General features: G+C 43.9%; 1 protein-coding gene and 1 non-coding gene across 2 annotated transcripts in view; one reads left to right on the forward strand and one right to left on the reverse strand.

Moving 5' to 3' along the window:
- Positions 1-24229, forward strand: part of Eepd1 (endonuclease/exonuclease/phosphatase family domain containing 1) — a 112692-nt gene that overhangs the window by 64826 nt on the left and 23637 nt on the right. The gene's annotated exons all lie outside the window — the stretch shown is intronic.
- Positions 21120-21257, reverse strand: LOC114618270. Its single transcript, XR_003710934.1, has one exon. It is a non-coding gene; the product is annotated as a small nucleolar RNA SNORA17 (small nucleolar RNA).

Raw genomic sequence — 24229 nt, forward strand, 5'->3', positions numbered from 1 at the left:
TACCACACATGGAGCTTCTATATCCAGTGCATTAGCATAATAAAATACAGGCACCAAAAATACCAGTTATGTCTTTGAAGTGGTTACTGTCCAATTTAGAGAGGCTTCATAGCCAGGCCAATTCAGGGAACCAAAGCTTGCAAAATGGATCAGAGAGGTGTTATTGGGTTTGGCGTGGCCAGCTGCCAGCCAGTGAGCCATTGCACCACCCTGAGAACCAGGCTTCTATGGCTCTGCTCCAAAGCCCGCCTTCTCCTTCCTCCTTGAATTATCTTGGGTTACTTATCCTCCATGCCTCAGGTTTTCAGCTGAAAACTCAAAGTCATAATCCTCAATTCACATAGCTTTAGAAGAGAGTTAAATGGGCTGTCTAGGGAAAGGTAGTCAGTAGGACATCGGGGTCTCAGTGATCTCCAGAAGTTAGCTTCTGTATATACTGTTTCCTCATCCCCATCCACTTCCAGCTGTCCCCCGCTTCCTCCCATCATCTGTCTTCTCTTTCTGTAAGCCTGATGGTGGGTTTACATCGTCCCATCTTAACATATAGGACCATCGAAGTATATGCAGGGACCGATCAGCAGCCAAGATCTTGCAGTTCCTCTTCTCCCTTCCGTGCAGTTGTCTGTTCATTCGCTCATTCATTCTGCAAGGTTTCTGCATTTCATTCATGAGGTTTCTGCATGCTAGGCAAGTAGTAAACATTTTTAGAAATGCGCAGAAACAGCCCAGTGGTTATGCACTTGGTATCCAGTTGTTATATGTTGAGTGAATCATGATCTATTGCCTACATTGATACTTTTTGTTGTGTTGTTTTGTTTTTGTAGTAAGATTGGTTCAGTGATTTGTTGAAATAAGATACGTTACCTGAAGAGCCTCGTGGATCATATTTTCCCTTTCACTTGGTCAGGCTAGAGAGCCACTGAGAAAAGTGCCTGGTAAACCCAGCCTTGCCACTCAACATTGTCACTGGGCCAGTAGCTCTGGAAGCTAAACTTTGACCTTTAGCTCAGACCCACTGAATCAGAGCCACATCCTTCAGAGAGCCCAGGTGACTAGTGCACATTAAAGTCCAAGAACTGCTCAGGAGAGGGTTGTTCATTATCCTCACAGTGATTATTGACTAGCCTGTAATAGTCAGAAACCTAGTAGATTGCACAAATTTTTCCTCTATGTCCAGTGAAGCTCCTTTGGGGTGAATGTGTGGGGAAACTGAAAAGCAGACACTATCATCCTATTTGTAGATTTCTCTTTGGGTGTGGCATGTACATGATTATGCAAGCACACACACTTGATTAGAAACCAAAGCAGAATTGGAGAGGCGACTTTATTGCTGTCTGCCCTATTTGCCTTGAGACAGATCCTCTCATGGAATCAGAATCTTGCTATTTCTGCCAGTCTGGCCAGTTAGCCAGCAAGCTCCTGGAATGTGTCTGTCTTTGCTATAGTGCTGTGGACACAGATATGAGCAATCATGCCTGGTGTCTTAGTTAGGGTTTTATTGCTGTGAATAGATGCTGTGATCATGGTAACTAAATAAAGGAACTAAATAAAGGAAAATATTTAATTGGGCCTGGCTTACTAGTTCAGAGGTTTAGTCCATTATTGTCATGAGGGGAGGCACGGTGGCATGCAGGCGAACATAGTGCCTGAGCAGTAGCTGAGACTTCTACATCTAGATCCATAGGCAGCAGGAAGAAAGAATGATACCGGGCCTAGTTTGAGCACTCTTCCAACAAGGCTATACCCCTAATAATAGCCCCTCTCTCTGAGTCTATGGGGGCCATTTTCATTCAAAGCACCACACCTAACTTTTTTATGTGGATGCTGGAGTTTGAATTCAGGTCCTCATTCTTGCAAAACAAGCACTCTTACCCAGCCTCAGACCTCTCACTATCATCATGCTGGTGTGACATGGAAACCAACCTTTGGAGTTTATAGTCACGGAATTCCTGAAACCTTACCATGCTGGAACCTGTCTTCAGTCTTAATAGTAGGGACCTGTACATACCTCCATCTTGGAAGGTGGTAAGGATTCTTTTTTTTTGGTTTTTTTGTTTTTTTGTTTTTTTGTTTTGTTTTTTTTCGAGACAGGGTTTCTCTGTGTAGCCCTGGCTGTCCTGGAACTCACTCTGTAGACCAGGCTGGCCTCAAACTCAGAAATCCACCAGCCTCTACCTCCCAAGTGCTGGGATTAAAGGTGTGCACCACCACCGTCCAGCAGGTGGTAGTGATTCTGAAAAGCCTTTTCTCTCACAAAAGGACTGGCAGTAGATCTGAACAGTAAAGGTTTACATTGTATAAAACACAGCATGGAAGGTTGGTAGTGTTTGGAGGGCTTAGAAAAGGAGACTCTCAATGCCCTTTCCCTTACAATCAGCCATTGTTAGCATAGTCTTGGTATTTTAGCTGAGGTTTTCCTGCTATGTACAGAACCTGGAGCTAGCGCATCTTCCAGCCACACTATGGCTCCCTGTGACTCTGAGGGCTGCCAGAAGACCATATTGGAGGCCTCGGGCCCACTCCTCACTTCTGATCTTGTCTTCCATGCTGCCTCCCATGTACACTCAATAGCTGTGCTCATCAGAGCTGATCCCTGGCCATACTGTAATTGGGGGACATTTCCTCTTTTACCTTGCATTCTAGTTTTTCCACTTTCTTCAGTGCTCCTTATTGGTTTGGGGCTCTTGTGATGTATCTGTCCTAGTCAACATCAAAATTTGCATTCCGATAGAGGAATTGTGAACACCAGTGATGTCAATGGATAGACTTCCAGGGTTCCTATTTTGACTTTTTTAAAGCCTCCCTCCAACTCCCCTCTGGATTTGGTTTGGTTTTCTGGAGTCAAAATTTTACTGTGTAGTATTAGCTGGCCTGGAACTACTGTATAGACCAGGCTGTACTTGGGTGAGCAGTGATCCTTCTGCCTTTGCCTACTCAGTGCTGGGATTATAGGCCTATGCCATAGCCTCAAGTTAGGGCTGTGGATTGGGGAGAAACTCAGGACCACCTGGCAAACTGTAACTCTGAGCCAGCCTTCCTTCCTTCCTTCCTTCCTTCCTTCCTTCCTTCCTTCCTTCCTTCCTCCTTCCTTCCTTCCTTCCTTCCTTCCTTCCTTCCTTCCTTCCTTCCTTCCTCTCTCTTTTTTTTCTTTTTACAAATACTACACAAGGCCCAGTTTCTAGATTAGACACACCAATTTGTCAGTTATTTTACAAATAACTGACAAGCCACAAAATTAACAATACAGGTTTTCTTATCCAATTATTTTATTTAAAAAAATTATTAGCCATAACATTTATGCATATTGTCTGGTGCAGGCCCATGCAACCCTCTATGCCTGCTACTTAAGTCTCTGTGAGCCCATACAAGACCTGCTTAGTTGATTCAGTGGCCATGTTCTTCTGGTGTCCTTGACCCCTCTGACTTCTACAATCTTTCCTAACACTCTTTGGCAGGGTTCCCAGATCTCTGAGGGGAGGAAACCTGATAGGGACCTCCAATTTAGACTTTTGTTGGCATAACGACTGGCTATGGGTCTCTATCTGCTCCCATATGCTGCCAGAGGAAGACTCTGACAGTGACTGGACAAGGCACCTATCCTAGGTCTCTGGGCTATCCAGTTTCTAAACAGTATAGGAAATGGGATCCCTCTTGTGGCATGGACTTCAAGTTCATTGAGACATTGATTGGCCACTCCCACAAATTCTATGCCACCATTGCCCCAACACATCTTGCAGGCAGGGCAGATTGTAGGTGAAGGGTTTTGTGGCTCGGTTAGTGTTGAGGTTTCTCTTTTCATAGTCTGTCAGTACCTTCTGTGCCAAAGAGTCTAGAATGTGAAGGCTCTATGAAGGCTCAATCTCTCTTATTTTCAGTGAGCTGTGTAGATGTTGTCGTCTGTAATGTGGACCCTGCTGTCAGTGCTTTGAGAGCGACCCTCTGTCCTAGCATCAGACTGGGTTGTTTAGGGATCTCCATGGGACCACCTTAGCCAACAACTCAACAGACTACAACTCAGTCCCACCCCTGGCTATAAAAGATGGCTGTAGCCTCTATGACTAGGAATCTTCACTAGGGTAACCCTCATGGATTCCATGAAGTTTCCACTGTACTAACTTTCCATACCGTACTCTGGAAATGCTCCCCAATTCCAGCTGTCTCTTCCTATAGTCTCTCCTTCTACCCCTCCCCCACCTGGATCCTCCCACTAGCATGACCTGCCCCCAGCCCACTTGAAAATTTTACTCTATTTCCCTTTCACTGGGAGATCTATTCAATCCCCTAGACCCGACTCTTACCTAACATCTCTGAGTTTGTGAATTGTGGATTGATTATCATTTCCTTAATAGCTAATATCCACATACGTTATGGCTGTTAGCTTGGTATTTCTGTGAGACTCCTAACAGTGGGAGTGGAGTGTCTCTGACTCTTTTGCCTGCTCTTGGGACCCTTTTCCTCCTATTGGGTTGCCTTGTTCAGCCTTGATATGAAGGCTTTTGCCTTGTCTTATTGTATCTTGTTTTGTTGTGTTTGGCTGTCATGTCTTGGAGGCTTGAGAGTGGATCTGGGGGAGAGGGGAGATGTAGGGGAGAATTGGGAGGAGTGGAGGGAGGAGAAACTGTGGTCAGGATGAATTCCTTGAGAGAAGACTTTCTTTTCAATACAAAAAAATAATAAGTCAGAGACTTCTAAGGTTAAAAAAAGGCCCAGACAAAGCATCATGGAACAATGGATGAATGAATGAATGAATAAATAAATAAATAGTAAAAATAATTGTGGGAACTACACATAAAGAACTTTTCTTCCAATATTTTTTATGAACTTAATGTATCCACTAAGGCATTAATAACCTACTAAGTCTTCTCTGCTAACCTAAAGTTAGATTTGTCTCCATGGATTTCTTATTAAAAGAATATTATTAGAACGATGATCAGGGTATATAATATGTGTAAGTATCAAGGCCTATGCCATTTTTCTGAAACAGTGTTTGTGTGTGTGTGTGTGTGTGTCTGTGTGTGTGTCTGTGTGTGTGTGTGTGTATGTGCGTGTGAATTTCATGCCACACAATGCTTAGCACCCAAGCACAGGAAGAACCATGTTCATCAATTGCCTGTCTGTGTTCTCTGCTTTGAGAGTAGGACTTTTGTTTTTCTGAACTCAAGTCACTAAGACTTGTTTCCTAGGATTTAAAAACAGACTCATCTAATGAGTTTAAATGTGGCATTACATGAAAGGAAATAAAAATATTGTTACAGCTTGATTTAGAAAGATCTATTTTTTTCCCCCGTGATCCTTTCCAACAGCTTCCTGCAAGGCTTTAGACAATAGTGTGGCCAGCCATTCTGGCTAGAGCTCACCTTCACCTTGCCAGCACAGAGTGTGGCCACCAGCTGACCCTACTGTGATCAATGCTCACCTGTGAGCTCAGCCTCCCAGGCTACCCAACTCACAACTGTTACCTGTTCTACACCCTAGGCTGTCACTCATCCATCAATCCCAGGTCAGCTGATCTGATATGACATCACTCCATTTTCTAGTGCTGAACTCCAAGGGCATAGACAGGTCGAATCCAGCTTGGTTATTACCAGTGAGAGGCCTACTGGTCAGGTTACCCACAGTCTTAGAATCTCCCCTCTCCTCACTCCCCGCCCCCTTCCCACCCCAGCATGCAGGGTTACAATTGTAACTACATCAATTGGAATTTTGTGAGAACTAAGGGGAATGACAGATGCAGCAAAAGAGTTCATATATTAGTGAATGCCAGTGTGCCAGTGTCTACCCTATGCTGTCAGTGAGCTGCTGTTCCTATCATTGTCACATTGATCACCTGTATTATTTGTGCTGTCTCTTTGTCTCTCGAGAAGCTTAAGTTGAGCTTTACCACTGCCATTAGAAGATGTTAAAGGAAAAGCCAAACCTACCCCTGCCTCCATTTGCCAAACCTAGACATCAAGATGCTCAGTGCTTCTCCCTGCCACTGTTGCCGCCATGAATTGTTTCTCTTAAAATACTGACTTTGAAATGCAACTCTTTGTCTGGTTTTCTGGTAGGTGGAACAAATGATCCCTAAGCCCTGCTTTAGTGTTTTCTATGTGTGACAAGTGTATATTCATTTCATCAGGAAGCCTGGGGTTAGGAAAATTAAATTTAATGCAGTAGTCACGCTTCCAGCCAGAACCTAGTGCTAAGCAGCATTGGAATTAGAAGTTCCCCAGAGATCTTCAGAAGGAATAGGAGACAAACAGTTTTTATATAGATGCGGGTGACTAAGCCAAGGATGCTAGCTAGGCTTCCGACAGTAATTGGGGGTCGTGTTTCAAATTCACTGAAATGCACATAGATAGTGGCTTCTGTTGTGATCTGGATTTGCAGTTAATTTAGCTTGCGTGAGTGCAGTGGCTGCTCTGCTTTTGAGTTTCCTTTATACCAAAGATGGTAAAGGTATAAAGCTTTACCCTTGAATGGTCTGTGTAGAATCGCAATGTTTCAACTGAGGGACAGTTTTCAAACTATGTAAACTAACCCTATACATTCTTAAGAAAATACGCTGAGGCCAAGGTTATTGAGGTACCCATCTCTCTTGGGCCATAGCTGGTTTGTTAGTCAGGCAGAGGTCCTTTCCACCTAGTGTCCTGGCTTCCATATCCAGAGGTTCACAGACCTGTAAAGAATGTATAGAATAATGACACACCCTGCATTTGGGCTAAAATACTTTAAAATGCTTTCTGGAAAACGTGTCCTTTAAAAATATCAGCATGAGCTCTCCTGTGCTGTCTTTCCTCTTTAGCTTAGTCCCTCATTAGTTGGAGCTTAATGAGAAGGTCATGTTGAGTGGTTGGTATTCACACATCTAGGAAAGTTGTTTGTTTTCTCGCCGAGTTGAGCAGAGCTGTGTGTGGTCATAATTAATCTCATTGCCATCCTTTGCCTGGCAGGAAGCTGCCCACATTAAAAGGACTAGTGAGCAGAAATGGGGCTCCCATGGGAGGTTACAGTCTCCTGAGTGGAGTCTGACTCTGAGGGAGGCTTGCTGCAGCCTTAGGGACATCAGGCAGCTCCACTTTCCAGACTGCACCCTGGGCTCTACCCACAAATCTCACTGCTGGGCATTAGAGTATCTTGGTGAATTGTGGGCCAGGCTTCATAGTCTCTTTTTTAAAGGAGGTGGTGCTGAGGTTGTAACTCCGTGGTAGGCTGCTTGCCTGTAGCATGCATAAGGTCTGGCTGGCTTTAATCCCCAGTAGCAGCGAAAGAGTGGGAGCAAAGATGTGATTTCTCTTGATGTTTTGACATCCCCACAAGAAACTATGGGCTCACACTGACTTGCCATTTCCCCATATGAAACTTTTAAAGTCTCTTCAGCTTTGTTAGTTATCAAAAGTAAGCATATACAGAGTGAGAAGCTATTTTTAACTGGTCATATTAGCAAAGTTTTAAAAAACATAGTGTGCAAAGTTGTTGCTAGAAGCAGTGCGCTGGTCATTTCTGTAGAGGGCAGGTGACATGAGGCTGACCCTCAAACACATGATGTGCTTTGTTAGCCTCAGAGACGCCCCTGCCCTTTAACTAGGGCTATTCCTGTGCATGTCTCCTAACGAAACAGTCCATGAAGATAGATAGATAACAAACACATTACTACATGCTTTGCAATGGTGAACAATTGGAAGACAGGCCAGTGTCATAGAGAATGGCTGGCTTTTAGAAAGGACTGTGGTAGATCTGCTTCAGGGATGGGTCTGTGACTACCATAAATGGGGAAACATTTAGCCTGGTAGGAATGTGATGTGTTTTCTATCAAAAAAGAGACTAAGCTTCCACTTGCTTTGATAACAACCATGTGTAAATGTATATTCGTCCCTTAAGCTGATATTTACTGAGTCCATAATCTCCTATTAAACACTGTGCTAGGGGATATCCACATCTGTGAACAGGATATTTTCCTTTCCCTACCTCAAAAAGCTCACACTGTAGCAGATAAGGGGATCACCATTAGCTGTTACACAAGTCAATTAATTATAATTGTGAAACTTAAAAAAAACTCAAAACAAATCAGAAAAGCAGGTTGTCAGGTAAGGGGCCCTAACCTAGTGTTCTTAATGTATCCAGGAAATATGGGAAACACATAATGAGGGAGGTTGTTCTTTTCCTTTATCATAAAGGTAATATTCCCGGATTGAACATATTAAGGCTTCTCTGGCAGCTACAGTGGGAGGTGCAGAAGAAGGAGCAACAAGGAAGGAGATCCATGGTCTGCAGGGTGGGGTAGTACAGAGGTGGATCAGCCCTTCTAAATGGTCTAGCACGCTGTACACAGTGGTTCCTGGTAGACCACAGCAGCCTGTTGCCAATTGGTGGCTTAAATCTGGCCTATGGCTCTTCTTTGTGAAGTATCATTGAAATACAGGGATACCCACCCATTTCACTTGGTGTCTATGGCTGCTTTCATGCCACAAGGACAGAGTCCAGTGGTTGTAATAGAGATAGTCTATCTGGCAGACCTCAAGTTATCTATCAGTTGGTTCTTTCTATTTGCTGTTTGCTGACTCCTCTTCTAGATAAGTAGTATCTTTTAAGAATCACATGGAAACTATATGCTCTTACCCTAGAAAAATTCATGTATAAACCTTTACACATGGTTGCCTTCCCTTATTTCAGAAGCCTGCAGAGCACCTCAAGGTCTTATTACTGGTGAAGGTAGGATTCATTTCTTCACTCTAGATATGTCCAGTCATTTCTTCTTGTCCACATGGATTTATCTTGTGGACTTGGTGTTAATGGTGGGATGAATTCACCCAAGGCTATGGACCACAGTGCCTAAGGTCAAAAAGAAAGATTATCTGTGGTTAGATCTGGTCAGATTTTGTATACTATATCCTACTGGTGCCAAAATATCATCTCTTCAGTTCTTTCTGTGACTTATAGACACTTGCACCGTGGGGACTTGTTGGGCTGTAGTGTGTGTGGGGTTCTGGGTCCTATGGGTTGAATTGTGGGTCCCCAAGGGGCTGGGGCTGCAGCACAGAGAGGCCGAGTTGTGGGAATTTGACTGTATTCACTCCATGCCTACGCTGGGCGGACATCAGGCTGTGAGAAGCCGAAGGACTCCGCTCCAGGGGTGAGGGAACACAGTCTGGAGTCCCTCAGGGGCCAGAGCTCTTGAGTTGGGGGTCCCTGGGCCAGGAGGTAGTCGGGAAACGACTGGTCTCAGGCCCTTGAGCTCTCAGGTGCTGCTGAGAGGCTGCAGAAAGGCCAAGACAGGGGCATATGGGCTGGATTGAACTGTAGCTGAAGGGGGTAGGGGAAAAGTTCCAGCTGTATCCCATGGGGATAAGACTGTTGGACACGGCGATTGGCTTGGCTGGGTCAAGGCTTGAGTTGGTGTCCTCTGTGGCTGGAACATAGAGAGGTCATCGGCGGGAGATTAGACTGCAGCTCTGTAGTTGAAGACCTTCCTCATGGTTCCCTTCCCCACAGTGGGCCCCAAATAAGAGAGATAGTTTGTGGTCTTAAGATAGGCTCTTAAGACATTTATTGTCATGGTGGAAAATAGATGAAGCTATACCCCCGGTATTGGCAGGGCGAGCCTGAGGTTACATACCTTTTACAAGGAGGAGGACCTAGGAAGTAATGCTTAATTGGCTACGCCCTCTAGCCTTTCGGTATCTCATTAGTATGGACATCTGTCTTGGGGGCTCTGTGGCCTGAGTCACGCCCTCTACCTGTGCTATGTGACCGATGGCAACAAACCTCTCTGTGGAGGGGGCTGTAGCTATGTGAAAGGAGCCAGGGGCCCAGGAGTGAGGCCAAACTCATACTGTCCCTGAGGGTCTCCAGGGTTCAAAGCCTGCTCGACCAGATAGATACCCAGCTGCCTCTCACAGGCCACTGCCCAACAGGGACTTTAAGGGATTATCTGATTTCCAGAGTATCTGTGCCCCCATTCTTCGTCGAATCAGACATATTTAGGTCTCCTGAAACCTGAAATGGGCTAAGACTTGACCTGCTTTCTTTGCCTCTGCCCTGTTTCTCTTGGTTGGTACTTACGCAGATAAAAGTCAAAGTCACATAGCCAGGCTTCACCCCCCTTCAGCATTCCTGGGAACTTAGGACTGTGGCCTTTCTCTAATAATAATGACAATCTAATAAATTACCACAGACAATTTCTTTCTAATTCAAAGCACTTTTAGCTGTAGAGGCTTTGGGGCCAGAGAGTAAGGATGCTTCTGGCCAAGACTGATGACTAGAGTTCAGTCCCTGGAGCTCTCTAGTGGAAAGAGAGAACTGATTCCTGGAAGTTGTTCTCTGACTTCTGTAAGTGTACAAGTGGACACAACACACACACACACTCTCTTTCTTGCTTTGTAAAATAAAATTTATACTTCATATTATTAAAGATTATTGTTAAATTACTATGCTAACGTTTTTGAATGTAATTAATTTTTTGGACAATTTTTGTGCACATATATTTTGATATTGAAAATAAACTGATTTAGGTTTGAAATATCTTTTAATTTTGGGGGTATAACTGTACGGTCTTTCTATGCCTGTCACAGCTCTGAATAAAGATATGAAGACTTACATTTATTAATTTTATTTTTAGGCCTTATAGCTTCGGCTCGTTCCCAACTAGCTCATGACTTAAATTCTCCCATATATATTAACCTATGTTCTGCCACGTGGCTTGTTGGTTACCTTTCCACCACTCCTCGCCTTCTTCTTCCTCTGCATCTGGCAGGCAAATCTTCCACACTCTTTCCCAGTGTTCCTATCTCTGCCGGAAGTCCTGCCTATTCTCTCCTCCTTTGCTGTCAGTCTTTTATTGAACCAATCAGCAGGTGAGAGAAGGAGTAGTTACAAAATACAACGTATTCAAGGCTAACACCACTTTCTGTATTCTATTAGATTTAGTGTATCTGGTTTTACACTGATATCTTTGATCCACTTGGCCTTGAGTTTTGTGCAGGGTGATAGATATGGATCTATTTGCATTCTTCTATGTGTAGACATCCAGCTATACGAGTACCATTTGTTTAAGATGCTCTCCCTTTTCCATTGAATTTGGTCTTCATGCTGGTCCTCCAACAACTAGAGCAGGCGCTATCCCTAAATCTGTTGTCTGCCTATGGATCCAGTTGCCCTAACTGGGCTGCCTTGTCTGGCCTCAATGGGAGAGAATGGGTCTAGTCCTACAGTCCTCAATGGGAGGGAATGCGTCTAGTCCTGCAGTCCTCAGTGGGAGAGAATGCGTCTAGTCCTGCAGTCAGTGACTTGGTGATGGGGGTTGAGGGGAGCCATTTGTCACTGAATCTACCCTTGAAAAATGTTTGAAGTTACAGAAGTTCCAATTGGTAGGAAAAGGAAATAAATCACCCTTTGGAGCAAGTGTGGCCTTGTCAGCTGAGCCCCTTTGGGTAGTTTCATGGCCACCATCTTCTGCCTGTCTGATTATATTTTGGGGCTACTCCTCTGATGGTTTAATTGGGTTTCCTGCATACATCTAATATTCCATTGCTATATCTTAGTCTTCTAGTTAATGCTAGATGTACAGAGGAAGTGAACAGAGGTGGTATACATATGGATCATTGGTGTATGCAGAGCCCACAGCTGGGTCTACAAAAAAAAGAACAGAGGCTAATTCAGTTATGTCTCAAGATCTGGGGAAGTTGGTCAAGTCTAGATGTGCCTAGGAGAACTAGCTTTACTTTGGTCTAGAGCAGTCAGTCCTCTATGTCTCACCAAGACCTGTTTTTTTTTTGTTTTGTTTTGTTTTGTTTTGCTTTGTTTTGTTTTTGTTTTTTTACCACCAACCTGAAAGAGCTTTGCTAGCCTGTCAGGATGACTCATGATTTTGTGACATTCCTAGGTCATGAGCTGGCTACAACTTTTTCTGTGCTGCCTTGCCCACCCTGAGATGCCTCCCCCACCTCTGCTATCTGCAGTCTCTACTTATGATCATGGTTGTGTACCTTATATCAGAATAACCTTCCCTCAGCTAACAATATAAACTGGGTAAGATAACACTTAAGTATTGTGAGGTCCCAAAGGGCAGCTAAAATAGGCAGACACTGCAGGAGCTAAAAGAGAGGTGGGAATGAGCATGGAGTGAGGTCCGTTTCCCTGTGACTTGTCCTAGCGCTCTGCTCTGTGGGTAGCTAGTCTGTGGGCAGCCAACTCCCCGGCAGACGCCTGAGGTGTACAGGGGAATAAAAGTTTAGCATGAACTTGTGACTCCCGATTTTCTCTGTTGTTTCCTGTCTTCTGATGTTACTGCTTTCTTCCCCCTGCTTTTGCTTCAGTTTATTCTTCTTTGGAAGCTTAGATTCTTGATTTGAACTCATTCTTCTCTGCTGGTGTAAAAAGGCCTCAGGTTGTAAACTGATCGCTAATATTGCCGTAGACCACTTTAGCACTTTGCCTTTTCAGTTTTTCTGTGCCAAGGTCTTTACATTCCCTTAGGATTTCCTGTTTAACTTTTTGGTATGTCCAAGTGAATTGTTTAATTTCCACACACCTGTAAATTCTCCAAACTTATTTTTTCTTATTGATTTCTCATTTCATTCTACCTTGTTGTGGTCAGGGAACGTGTTTTATTTGACTTTTATTTTTGTAAATGTGTTGATCCATAGTTCTTGGCCCAGTGTTACGGTTTTTCTGGAGAGCTCCCACGTGCAAATCAGAAGGTGTGTATTACTAGATGTTTGGAGTGACTGTAGGCTTTGTTGATTCATGCTTCTGAGTTATGTTACGTTTTTGTCAATCACCTGTCTGGTCAAACCATCCATTTAATTATTGTTGGTGAGTTATCTATTCCTTTAATTCTGTCCGTTCTTGGGTCAAGTATTTGGGGTTCTGTTATTAGGTTTATAATGATCATATCATTCTAATCCTTTGACCACTTGACCCTTTTATTATATATTGCCCCTTCATCATGTCTAATTTTTAGTAACTTTTTAAAGTCAAATTTTATCTTCCTCTTCCTTCTTCCTCTTCCTCTTCCTCCTCCTCTTCTTCTTTTTTTGGTAAAACAGGGTTTCTTAATCCTGGCTATTTAGGATCTTCTATAGCCTAGGCTTGTCCCTAACTCAGAGACCTGCCTGCCTCTGCCTCCTGAGTGCTGGGCTAAAGGTGTGTGCCACCACACTCAGCTATAGTTCATTTTTCTGACATTATGCAGTTCCTCCTTGTATCATATCCTCTCTTTCCCCCTTTGAGTTTCCGTTGCCACTCTCAGATCCTGCAGATAGTCGAAGCTTGCTTTTTATACAGCTCTACAGTGCCCAGAGTTGTATGCACCTGTGCTTAGCGTTGTGCAGGCTGTGGTTGAAGGGGAGGCTACTATTTCACCTTTGGTTTTCTCCTCTTTCCTTTTTGTTGTTGATCCTCACTGCTCCACTCTTAGGTATTAAGCAAATATTTTTCCTATCATTTTTTATTTTTTTCCTTATTTACTAATTTTTTATTTCAATATTTCTTCTTTCTATTTTTTTTTACACTCCAGATTTTATTCCCCTCTACCCTGTCCACCCTCCAACTGTTTCACATCTCATACCTCTTCCTCACCTCCCTGTCTCCACGAGGATGTCCCCACCCCCTACTCCCCACCCCACCTGACCTCTAAACTACCTGAGGCCTCCAGTATCTTGAGGGTTAGGTGCATCATCTCTGACTGAACACAGACCAGGCAGTCCTCTGCTGTATATGTGTTGGGGGCCTTGTATCAGCTGGTGTATGCTGCCTTTTTAGTGGTCCAGTGTTTGAGAGATCTCAGGGGTTCAAATTAATTGAGACTGCTGGTCCTCCTACAGGGTCTCCCTCCTCCTCAGCTTCTTTCAGCCTTTCCCTCATTCAACCACAGGGGTCAGCAGCTTCTGTACGTTGGTTGGGTACAAATATCTGCATCTGAGTATTTCTGCTGCTTGTTGGGTCTTCCGGAGTGTGGTCGTGCTACGTTACTATTTTTTGTTTTTTGTTTTTTGTTTTTTTCTTTTTTTGAAGCAGGGTCTCATTATGTAACCCAGACTAGCCTTGAACTTGTAGCAATCCTCCTGCTTTGGCCTCCAAAATCAAAGGATTATATGCATAAGCCGCTATGCTACATCCAGTTTTAAGTAAATATGTAGCATTGTAGTTTTTTAAATCCTTTCTTTACGTATATTCTTAGTTATTTTCTAGTAGTTGTTTCATGATTTATCATAATATCTTAATTTATCAGGTCACACTAACTGCTTTCAAATTTTTATCGTCTCACATTTATGCTACCAATCCCAGCAAGCTTGTACGCACATTTGTGCTTCTAAACTCCATTCTCTCCTCCCCCTTTTACGCTAGTGTTATGCATATTAATGCATATTTTGCAGACTGTGCATGGTTGTAATTCATATATATATGTGTGTGTGTGTGTGTGTGTGTGTGTGTGTGTGTGTGTCTGTGTGTCTGTGTCTTTTAAAGAAGGCAAGAGATAAAACAAGTATTTACTTGTGGATTACCTGTGAGGATCCTACCTTACAATCTCACCTGATTCTTTGTACCTGCCGATTTGAGTTATCACTTAGTGTGATTTCCTTATTTCAGAACATCATTATTTATTTATTCCTAGCTCCCTTCTACTTTATTTAATTTTTTATATGGTGTAGCCCTTACAATTTAATTAAATGTATGTTCTTTTATACAGCCCCTCACCTCCACACACCGTAACTCTGGGATTGAAACCATGACCTTGTAGATGCTGAGTGCTCTGTTCAACTGAGCCACGCCCCAGTCTCTGCAATTGCTTCTTAAATGAGCCAATGAAAGGGTAGAAATAGGCTCCTATAACAGCAACTACAATTGCATTTACAGGTGGTACGTTTTTGAAAATTAAGGTCTTTGGTTAGTATGAGATCACTTGCTTTTAGCCTAAATATTGTATTTTGAAATTATTAAAATATAATTATATAATTTATCCCTTTCCTCCATTCAACCTCTTCCATCTCCCCTTCTCTTAAATTCATGGCTTCCTTTTCTTTGATTATTATTGTTCATACACACACACACACACACATACACATAAAAATAAATAAATATTTATAAATAGAACATAGTTATTTTGCTTAGTGTTGCTTGTATGTATGTAATTTTAGAGCTGAAATTTGGATAACAGCCTGGGGAAGACTAACTTTCTCTTAGCAGTCATTCTCTTAGCAAGATTCCCTGTCTAAGGGTGGGGCTCCGTGAGATTTCTGCCTTCCATGATAGCTTGTCTATTAATCTAGTCATTGTTCAGGCTGAGGATGAGTGTAGCCTCCCTGTCATTTTTAGATGACATCGTCTCACATCAGGCTTTTGGTTCTTTATCTCCTACACTCCTCCTGAGCCTGAGGTGACGGAGCTGTGTGGTAGATGTATCCATTGGGGTTGGACTCTCCATAGTCAGTTGATCTTTGCATTGTGATCAATTGTGGTTTTCTATAATGGGGTCCATCTGTTGCAGAGGGAAGCTTCTTTGCTGAGGGGTAGGAGCTATGCTTACATGTGATCTAAGGATATGTTTTAAAATGCAGTCAGGAACAACACTGATCTAACAAAGTGGTTGTAGAAGGTTCTCCTCTAAAATCCATGACTTCACTAGCCCCAAGTAGTTGTCTAGGTTTTCAGTCCCAGGCCTGATTTTTCTCTCCCACTGAGCTTTCAGCCCAGTTACTGCCAAAATATGAGTGCCACTATTACTCCTTTAAGGGATAGCTTGCCATACTGGTTATAACTTTAAAGTATCGATCATCACATAGACATCTCAGCAAAAGATTCACTTGTTTTTTTGTCTACAGGTTTATTCCATCTTAGCTTTTGAATGCAGTTTTCCTTATTGTAAGATTGACTGGCAGTCATTTTCTTTCAGCACGGTGTATCTGGCATTTTCTTCTTCCCTTCATTCCTTCCCTTCTTCCTTCCTTTCTTTTTCCATAACAAGGTCTCATGTCACTCAGGCTAGCCTTGAAATGAACGTGTAGCCAAGGATGACCTTGACATTCTAATCTTCCTGCCCTCATCCTCCAAGTGATGGGTTTATAGGTGTTTACCATTGCTCCTGGCTTGGATGTGTCATTCTACTGCCTTGGTCTCCATTGTTTTTGTGCAAATTGAGTAGTCTAACTCACTGGGACCAAGTGGCTTTTGACAGCTGGGTATATTTCTAATACTGCCATGCTAACGAAATGAAGTATTTGATCTATTAGGTTTCTTAAGAGTGACTCATATTCTCTTAGTATCCTAAAGCTGCCCCTGCCTTAATGATGGTTTCTTTTGTTTGAAACGAGCTTTGAGGCATTAGCTGCCTATAGTACAATGATGGTTTCATGTGGTTTGAGCAAAGGAGGAAAATGACAAGATATTAATATGCTCTAGAAACACCAAGGCTTTTGTAGTGAGCAGACATTGAATTTGACTCTCAAATGCTAGATCTCAAATCAGTTTAGTACACCGCACCTAGCATTTGTTTCAGTATGTGTCTTGAAGATATGCATGGGTATTTGGGTGAGTAGGCATGTGGATAGCTGAATGACAGGGACACCGGTAGAAATAGAGTATATTCGTCTGCTACATAAAATGGTATCTGCTACTGAAGTCATAGTGAACATATGTGAGAACTGCTGTGTTAGTTTGTTGGCTGGGAAGAGAGGTGCTGAGGGATTTGTCAGTATTGGAAGGCTTCTGCTTGTTTTCACTTTTTAACAGGTCAGTGCTGGCCCTCACAGTAGGTACACATAGCCAACATCTATAGATGCTGGGAGAGCCATGTGGCATGTGTTCTACAGTTTCTTGACCTTTTTAGACTAGCCTCAATGCTTGTCTTATCAGAAAATGTAAACAATGGGTTAGTCCTGGAGAGAACTTTCAGTTCACTCTTTCTAGAAAGTTCTTGGGCTTTTCATGAATGATTCATTCATTGGTTTCTGAATACCAACGTTGTATTTGGCAAAGTTTGGGATAGTTGATCCTTGAAAAGAAACAGAAGGGAAGACAGGTGAAACTGACTTTGCTGAGTTGCTAAACACATCAGTGCCAGATGTTCTCAGCAGGTAAAATATCCAAACTGAGCTGGTTGTTAAGGTTTGCTTTTGCCAGAAATAGTTCAGAGGAGTGTTCTGATGAACTGTCAATTCTGCATTTAGGGTAAGTAATTCCTACAGCTGATAAAATATTTTTATTAACTTTTAATGACATTGAAATGATGAATTTGGACCTTAAGATTCTAGACTGTTTAGAAAGTGTTCATCCTGGCTTTAGAGATTTTTGATTCACAAGAGGTAAAGTGATTCACAAGTGTGCACTGACACCAGGATGCAAGACCTGCCTCTGGGTCCTACCTAGACTTGGTTTTCCCACCGCACACAACGGCTAACACAGATCCCCAGAATTTACTATACAATGCATTGAAACTGAAGAATTTTGGGGGTTTTGCCAAATGCTGATATTTGCACAAGTTGCTGGGGAAGGCAGGACAACTCCCAAGGCTTCTAGCCTGTGAGACTGTAGGATTGTAGCACAGCAAGTCTCCTGTCCCTCCTCTTCCTTGCCACTTGGCTGGAAGCCCCTGTGGAGACTCAGCAATTATCCATTGACTGTTGGTTTCCTTTCTCTCTGCCTGCTCACCCCCGTTTATGCACTTATGAATATATGAATATAAATATGAATATGTTCATGAATAAGACATGGAACAAGAGTTTTTGCTTCATTTCAGGATGAGGCATGGGTATTTTTGAGGTTTTGGTAACAGCAGTTAGTAAGCTTTTCTTTTATGAAAAAGAAATGGCAGAGAGTAGAAAGTGGGAAGTGCATGTCTTCCACACGAGTAGTTTGAGCCAATTAAGTGATATTTTTATCGTGGTTAGATGAAATTTCTAGAACACTGGGAGAGAGATTAAATATAAAATTATAATTTGGTTCCTCTAGTATCATTGTTTCAGTCTCTATTTTTTTCAGTCACCCGTCTATCCTATCATCTAATCAGAAGAGCTTTGTCATCTGCAGAGGGTTGTTCTAGGACCCCACTATACCAGTTCCTCAAATATTTGCATATACGCTACATACTCCCCTCTTCTATTTAATCATGCTAAGTTTACAGTACTTAATATAATTCAAGCACTCTGTAAATAGTAATTGTCTGAATTGTTCAGGGAATGAATGATACTAAAACGTGTCTGCACATGTTCAATACACACAAAAGTACTTTTTTTTCTGAATAACTTTAATCCAGAGTTGACTGAATTCATAAATACAGATGCTGAACCCATGGGTATGGAAGACCAGCTGTGTTTGTTTCAGGAAGGAGCCAAAAGGCGTGCTGGACTTGGACAGACCTGCTGAGGATCTGACACAGTAATATGAAGTGGCTTCCCTGCCCCACAGCTTTGCCATGGCGGCCACAGTACAAACCTTGCCCACTGTTCATCTTGGCTTTAGTGCCCTTTTCCTAACCCTTTCTGTTCAGTTTGCATTCAGCCCACCCTCTGCCTACATCCCAGAAGGATGGAGAAAAACCTGTGAGACTAACAGCACATAGTTTGGTGTTGCACCTGGCCAGAAATTTAATGAGAAAGAAACTTTACTGAACGATAGTGTGGGGATTTGACTTTGTGTTTCCCCATTAGCCTAGAAAAATGAAGAATTAATGGATCTCAGACATTCTTCGCTTCTTGCTGCCACCAAGCCTCTGAGAATGAAAAATTGTAAGTCTTTCTATCCTTTGCTGCCCACACAGGAAAGAACACTTAAAGCTACGGAGTCTACTCGGCAGAAAATAGGAAATGTAAAGGTTTGTGAGGACAGGATTTGGCATAATGAAACTCTAAGCAGAAAAACGTCGTGAACTGTATTGCGTTCCCCCACAGCTTTGAAGTCTTCGTGTTATGATTATTGCTGAGGAAAGCAGGTCATATAAATACTGTTTAGAATAGCTGAAGACTGGCATTTCAGAAGAAAAATGGCAACCAGAGCCATTTCCCCGAGGCATCGTAAGTGCTAATTCTGTTAAGTGTGACAGTTCCTAAATAACTCTGGGTCCCTTGCAGAAGCACATGTAGGTAGTGTTAGGGCTCTGCAGTCTAGAGAGAGTCACAGAGGAAGCTAGTTGTCAGCATGTACAGACCAAGAAAACTTGTCCCTGGAGCTCAAAAACTGTGTGGGTGTTTGCAGAAGAGGCTTGGGAGCTAGTGTACATGGCAGCTTTGTTCTGCTCCAAAAGAATTGTCTTTGGATTGGAGCATCTAGGCACTGAACCTTCATTTGGCTTCTCATCTTCTCTTTCTCCTTACCCTTTCTCCTGCCATATCTGACCCTTGAACCCACTGGGGTAAAAATGTTCTGTACTAGTAACTCTTACATCACTCCAATAGAAATTCCTGAGCCTTTTTATTGATTCTTTATGAATCACACATCATGAACCCCAATCCCTCTCATCTCCCCACCCCCACCCCCGTACCCACCCTACACTCTTGAGGCCTCCCATTCAGCAGTGGAAAAAAAATCTCATTGTGGAATCTGCAGTGTGTCCTACAGTATACCCTTTGTCCACACTTCTTTGCTTGCAAATGTTCATTGCAATGACTCATTGGTCTGGTATGAGGCCTCTGGGTTCTGCTATTTTATCAACACTGGAATCTCACTGGGACTCCTCTCTGATATCATGTTGTTGTCCTGGGCCATAGAGATTCTGTAGTGTTGGGTCTGTAGGATCAGCCCCTTCATGTACCCCAGCAGTTCACTGATGGTGTAGATGTTGGGGTGAGCCAATTCAAAGCCCTGGATCTGGGGCCGAGAGATCTGAACTGGTCAGCCTCCTGGCTCTTCTGCTTTCACACTCTTGGAGCTGGATCACCAGAACCCCCCACCCAAAACCAGAGTCAGCTCTTATGTGCTGCCCAGGCAAGGTGCAGGGCCCGATCTCCGGAGTGTTGGAGCTCCTGAGGGACACGGCCGGTTCTCCTACTCTCATGACCCTGAGGCCAGCTCTCCTGACTGCCATAGATGTTGAGGGATGAGGGAGGGGAGGAGGACATCTCCCCCTTGTCTACACCACTGCAATAGACAAGAGGCTGGACTGGCTCACCTACAATCCCCACAGCCATGACCAGCTCTACTGTGTTACCCAGGCAAAGTACAAGGCCAGCTCTCTCAAGTCCTGTAGCAGTTGAGGTCAGGGCTAGCATTCTTGTTTTTATGACCCCATTGGGGCCAACTCTCCTGCCCACTATAGGTGGAAAGGCATCAGGGTGGGGGCGGGGGGTGTCTCTCCCTTACTCATGTCACCACACAGCAGAAAATTGGTGGGCTCCCGCCAGAGCAGAGAGTAGCTAGTGAGGGGCAGAGCCAGGTCTCCTGCCTGCTGTAACTGGTGAGGGATGAGTGTATCTCTCTCCCTCTTCCACAAGACAACACAGGAGAGAGTGTCAGGGTCAACTCTCCCATGCTTATATTCTTGGAGCAGGCAACTCCTGTGATCTCAGGGCCCAGGGTGGGGTCAGATTTCCTGCTCTTAGGCCTCCAAGGCCCTCTCCCCCATGATGCCCAGGAAAGGGGTGGGGCCAATTCTGCACAGCCCTTAGACACTAATATGGTGCCAGGTGGCAGCCCAGGTGGGGGATGTCTGCCTGGCCTTTGGTGGTAACAGATCCCTGCTGCTGTAGGACCATGGACTCATATGTAGCCCTAGGTGCCATCACAAGGTATTCACATTGGGCTGTTCCAGTTCTGCCTCTCTTCATAGTGCCCACATTCTTCTTTTTCTCTTTCTCTTTCACTTCTCCACCACTTACTTGCTCATCTAAGTGACACCTTGGGTTTTGAGTATCTAGGGTTGTTTGAGGAGTGGTCTCAGGAGTGCTATGCCCCCACTCATGTATTATGGCACTGGGGAGGGGTCATCTCAGGCACGGTCTACTCTCCAAGGCCTGAGCAGGGCTAGACCAGTGGTCTTCTCATGCATGATAACTCTCTGCCTGGGCCTCATGGCTCCAGTCTGGTGGTCATCTAGGGCTCGCTCCTTGCCCAGCCCAGGGTTTGTTCTACACACCCCATATCCCGGGAGCTCATCTGGGCCTGCCTGTACAGGACTTGTGGTTGTCTCAGGCTCCCTCTTTTCAGGGAATGTTAGGCTACTGTAGTCATTCAGATATTCATAGGTGAGAACACTGAGCATAGACATAGCCTCTCTCCTCTCTGTCACCTTTTGATCCATCCACATGTGACATAGCAGCCACATGTGCAATGCCTCCAGGGACAGGGACCTACAACGTTTAAGGTGTGAGTGATTTTGACTTGTGGTTCATGAAGTTTCAACCCATAGTCTTGGCTCCATTCATTACAATGATGGGAGGCTCTGCACCTTGTGGCATCCAGGAAGTAGGTGGAGCCCGTGTTGGTGTACCTGGATCTTCCCTTTATTCCCGCTGCCCCAACCTCTGAGATGGTGCCAGTCCCACCCCCCTTAGTTGCTTTTTTCATCATCGTCATTATTATTATAAATGTGTTCAGATATACCCCTAGGCCCACTTTACTAATTTCCCAGGCACTCCTCAGTCTATAACCACATAGGGCTGGAGAGATGGCTCAGTGGTTACGTGGATTTTCTGCTCTCCTAGAGGACCTGAGTTTGGATCTCAGTATCCACATCAGGCGACTCTCAACTACCAGTAAATGCAGCTCCTGGGGAACGGATCCCTTTCTGGCTTCCCTAGGTATCCACACACATAGGAGATATTCATGAGAACTCATATACATGAACATAAGTTAAAAAAGAAATCTTTAAGCACGATTTACCATCACACCCTCTTGTGAATTCCTTTGCTTAGGGTGGTTTGGGGGAGTCTGAGGACAATCTCTTCCTTCCATCCATGTTATCCATCCTCTCAGCCTGTTCATCTGACATCAAAGAGGAAAGAAGAATCTAAAAACGGGAAGGGGTGTGCTTGTCTAATCAACAAGGCCTGTGTTAGGAAATATGTTACCACATGTTACCATGTGGTGCAAGATCATGGCAAGTGCATCTGATCACAAGTTCCATGTTGTAACACACAGCTTGACAGCTCTTGGCGAACTGGGAGTTTAGCATTACAGTAGGAAGTAGCAGACAGCTCTGCTTCCTTGGCCTTCACCATTAGTGTGCTTCTCGGGCTAGTTAAACTTTAGACTCTGTGGGTAAGCATGTTCAGTGAAAACCATGGCATGACCATCCCTGTGTTTTACTGTGATGTGGGATATGCTTCAGTCTGCCTGCAACTTCCCCACACTCTCCCAAAATAGCTCTAAAATCCTCCAAAAGGCATTGCTATTTTCAGACTTGCTTCCACTTAGAATAATTAGTTTCAATCATTACTCACAAGTTTAGTGCCTTAATTGGGAAAGAAGAGCTTATTTTATTTGCCCTAAAACTAACTAACTCCCCCCCTCCTCTCCCTCCCCCTCACTTTCTCTCACTCTCACTCTCTCTTGCTCTCTCTCACTTTCTCTCACTCTCTCTTGCTGTCTCTCACTCTCTTACTCTCAAACAGTTTTCGAAGAGTTACTGGGTCTTCTAAGTGAGCGGGGAGAAGTCCTGAGTTGCTGGGTATAAGGAGCCACCCCACAGTGGGCTCCGACCTCTGTTCCCACTAGATCAGTTTGCCTTCTGTACTGCAGTTATGCAGCCTTGAGATGGCAGGGCCCCTGTTCAGTCCTTGGCAATGACAGAGGTGCTTGTGGGCAAGGGACTGATTCTCTTCCTTGCCTGGTTAGAACTTTGCAAGTTCATGCTGCTCCTGCTGTCTCTGCTGCAGCTAAATAGCTCTCTGGTCTATTAACTTGTGCTTTCTCCACTACACATCTTCTGTGTGCTTCCTTTGCTTCTGAAATGCTCTCTCCCCATCTTTGTCTAGTAAGCTACTCTTACTCTTGAGTTAGGAGCTCGGACATTACCTCTGTAGAAGCTTCCTCCATCTGAGGCAGTTTCCCTACAGCAGAAATATGCACACAGGTTTTCCCAGTCCTGTCTTTGTAGCACGAGTCACTGGTCTGGTTTTTCTTTAGGCTGTTGTTTGATTGACTGTGCGTCCCCACCTCTGTTCCCCAGCCTTCATCTCTAGCCAACTTAGCATGGGCAAGCAATTGTATTCTTTCCTAATTATCAGAGGTCCAGAACTGTTGTGTATCCAGTGTTTCGGTCTCACCCAGCCTTTGTGCACTGATGCTTTAATCCCTGCAGTGAGGTGGAGCTTTGAGAAATAATGAAGCAATGAAAATACAGGTTTGCTGCTACATAACAGACATGACTCGGAAGGGCACATTCTGGAAGAGAGCCCCAGTGATAGAGGTGGTGTGCTGCTTGGATCTGGTAGGTTTGTTTAAAGCACCTGAGCTGCTGAGTGCATACATTTCCACAAAGTTCTAGTCAGGTGTTCAAATGACACCTTTAAAATCAAAACCAACCATACTACTTAGCTGTTTCAGGGCTTATGCTCATCCGAGGGTCCTAGCAAATGCAGATTGGCATTAGGAAAAATTCTCCACAGAGACATTTTATTATAAGGAAAGCTAGAGAGAGGGATAAAGGAGAGTATTTTCTGTCTCCAGATGAAAGAAAAGAAGTTTATTTGTGAGGATTCTCCTCTTTTGTGTCCATCAGACATTTTTTAAAAATGTCACATTCTTTCTGATCACAGTTTCTAGGAGGTGGAGTATAGCTTTGGCCATGTACTACCCAGGTCTCTCTCTGTGTTGTCATTTACCACAAACAAAGACAGCATAACTTTAAGTTCTTAAGATACTTGAAACATGGATAAAACACACGGCATGTGAGGGTGGCATGGATGAAGATCTCCTGCCACCATGTTAGATGACTATATAATGTTTCTAGTGAACAATAAGCCTCAGATGGCTGACATTATCTCCAGGCAATGAGTCTTTCACTATCGAGGGGATGCAGTGTAGATAATAGTGATTTAGCGGGCCCATTAGGTTGTTTCAGGGGAATTTCTCCAAGTGTGGTATGTATAACCCTGGCAGGATCTACCATAATCCCACTGGGGAGGAGAGACAGGAAAATCGTATGTTTGAAACTAGCCTGCTGAGCTACATGCTGAGGTGCTGTCTCAGAAAAGGGCGAGGGGACCGTAGATGTAGGAACAGTAGACCATGTGTGTGTGTGTGTGTGTGTGTGTGACAGAGAGAGAGAGAGAGAGAGAGAGAGAGAGAGAGAGAGAGAGAGAGAGAGAGAGAGAGA

Source organism: Grammomys surdaster, unplaced genomic scaffold (assembly GCF_004785775.1).
Source record: "Grammomys surdaster isolate TR1022 unplaced genomic scaffold, NIH_TR_1.0 140, whole genome shotgun sequence".
In the NCBI taxonomy this organism is placed as follows: domain Eukaryota; kingdom Metazoa; phylum Chordata; class Mammalia; order Rodentia; family Muridae; genus Grammomys; species Grammomys surdaster.